The sequence below is a fragment of the Hordeum vulgare genome, chromosome 6H, assembly GCF_904849725.1.
Source record: "Hordeum vulgare subsp. vulgare chromosome 6H, MorexV3_pseudomolecules_assembly, whole genome shotgun sequence".
NCBI classification, from domain to species: Eukaryota; Viridiplantae; Streptophyta; class Magnoliopsida; order Poales; family Poaceae; genus Hordeum; species Hordeum vulgare.
This window is the reverse complement of record NC_058523.1, coordinates 497,338,488-497,341,172: the sequence shown is the minus strand read 5'-3', so window position 1 is coordinate 497,341,172 and position 2,685 is coordinate 497,338,488. Positions and strand designations below refer to the sequence as shown.

Genomic DNA, 2,685 nt, shown 5'->3' with positions numbered 1-2,685 from the left:
CCCCGCGCCGCCGTGCGCCGGCCCCGCGCCGCCGTGCGCCGCCCCCTCCGGCTCGGGCCCTTGCCGCGCCGCCCGCCCCGGCCCCCGTCGCCAGCCGCCGGACGACGAGGCGCCGCCCGCCCCGGCCCCCGCCGCCCCCCGCCCGACGCCGCCGGAGTCCCCTCCTCCAGGTCTTCAGCTTTTCAGATTCATCCGGTTCTGCAAATTTGTTTACAACATTTAGCAGCTGAGCAGAGAAGCATGCCCAAATGATATGCACTCCCGAGCACAAAACGATGCCCAAATGCTATCTTTTTATTGAAAAATGGCGCGTATTAATAATGCAGCTGAACTGCCTGTTTCCATACCTAGAATATTTCCATCAGGGCTCCACAGACACCTATTGACACATATTGCAGCATCTTTCATTAGTGCAGCCTGAACAAAGAACAACACATTTTATGCATTAGAAGTTCAGAACTCACAATATAAGTCAGAATGCTGCTAATTGCAGGCTTACAGCACATTAGAAGTGGCTAACAAAACGGAATAAAATAGATCCAAGAATTTATCATTCAAATAATGACCTGCAATGGCAAGGTACAGGAGCCAATGTCCCAAACTTTAAATGTCTTGTGTGCTATCCTTTCGCGTGAACCAACTTCCCATATCCCGATGTCACCAACATTTGTTCCAACTGTTTTACAGCAGAGATATTAAAATACACAATATGCACTAACAAAGTAAAAAATTCAAGAACCAAGCTAAGTGTTTGAAGCATGTACCTAGAAGAATAGTTTGTTGAACAGGATGGAAATCCAGGCTCATAACATTAGAACCCTGATTGAGTGTGCGAACAACTTGTTTGGGGAGCTCTCCTTGACTGTAAACATTGGGAGGATGGCTTGCACCAGAGAATGACACCTGAAATATTTTTGTAAGGTGTCAAAACTGCTTCATCAATCTGTTGTTACAGAAATGAGCAAAGAGCAGAAACTATGGCAAAGTCCATGTTCACCCAAATACCTCATCTGGCTGGCCTACACGCATTCTTTTCATCAGATGTTCAGAATCTGCAGACTGATAGTCAATGCCAGGCGCACTTGTAGGAGTCCTTGGATGCTTTAGAAATGCCGTTGTAAACAAATAGAGCATCCAAACAAAAAATCAAACAACATTGGAAAAGTGACATACACCATTTTGCTGAACTGCAGTTTTATGATACCTGTGTTTGGTGGCTGAACAAGACCGGGCGGCCCTTGTGCAATAGCAGGATGTGGTAAAGAGGGATTGGGATTTGTCATCCAACCAGCAATTGCATTTGGAGATGGTGAAACCACAGGTTGAAACGGCTGCGAGATTGAGAATATAGTAAATGATAGGATGATATAAAATGTCAAAATGTTCAACTATAGCTGTGATACGTACAGCATGAGCACCCATTGGAGGGAATCCAGCTGTCTTGGGGATTGGTCCAACAAGAGGACCATTTGCAGGGGGGAGCTCTTGCTCCATTGGTAGGAGCAGCACATGAATGATCCGTGAAGAGTGTCTTTATGTCAGGGTTTGGTCTAGGATTCTTGCAGAGCTGATGTTGCCAGTTAAGACTACATGACATAAAAAAATCAAAGCAGTCCAGTTAGCATCACCCTCCACAAGAAACTAAAGCAAGAGAAGGCAATACCGAAAGCCTTGTAGGCCAAACACCAAGCATTGCATGTGTTGAATATAGACAGTATGCAGAAAAAATAGAAAAAATATGGCACGTCATAAACCTACACATATTTGTTATATAGACATCAACAGTGACATAAACCTCACCTTAATGAGTTTGTCATCGCCACATGTAATAATTGATAGGGACTTGTTGGTGTGAGAGAATGCAATGTCATTGACCCCGCCAATGTGAGCATCCATCTGTGCAATTCACAAAGAATCAAACAGTTAGAAACCTTTAAGGGGTTGCAATGAGGATTAGTTTGGGCATTATGGGGAGTTAAGGACTCTGTCCACCTAAGGGCTCGAATCCAAACTCCATGTTGTCAAACAGACCGAAAGGGGGTGTACATGGAAAACTATTTGATATATAGTCTCATCAATATGCACGTACCTCTGCTTGCTGTCTTAACTCTCCATTAGGAACAAACGTATAAATCTGGAAGCGCGAGGCCTCTCCCTCCCGCCGGTCCGTCCGCGCCAGGTCCGGCACGAGAGCTCTAGACTTTCCTTGATGATTTTAAAGATGTTCTAGACTTTCAGCATAGATATGCAAGCAAACATCAGAGAGATTACTGTCAATTTCATTTGCGGCAATAAGAAAACCATTGCAAATTGACAAACTATTTAATCTGACCACAACATGCATGTCAGCTACTGTATTTAATGTTTATAAAAAATATATATAATTCAGTTGTAGCGGTAAGAATCTGCAAGCATGTAGAAAATATACCTACAGAACAGTAGCCTATGCCATGCAATGCACCATATCACAAATTAAATTTAGAATCTTGACCACTGATTTGAGGCATATATTGTTAGCTTTTATTACATCAATTTATCCCTTTTCAACTATAAATCAGCGGAAATATCTAAGGAGAAATGCACATCTGCATTCTGTAAACAATATATGAGTTTTTTTAAACTATATATGAGAGTTTGTTAGAGATACGTGTGAGATTGAGATTGGGAGAGTAAGATCATGTGACA

General features: G+C 43.2%; 1 pseudogene; it reads right to left on the bottom strand.

Annotated features, from left to right (window-relative positions):
- Positions 1 to 294: 294 nt before the first annotated feature.
- On the bottom strand, positions 295 to 1,612 carry LOC123405679 (annotated as a pseudogene).
- Between the last annotated feature and the right edge of the window lie 1,073 nt (positions 1,613 to 2,685).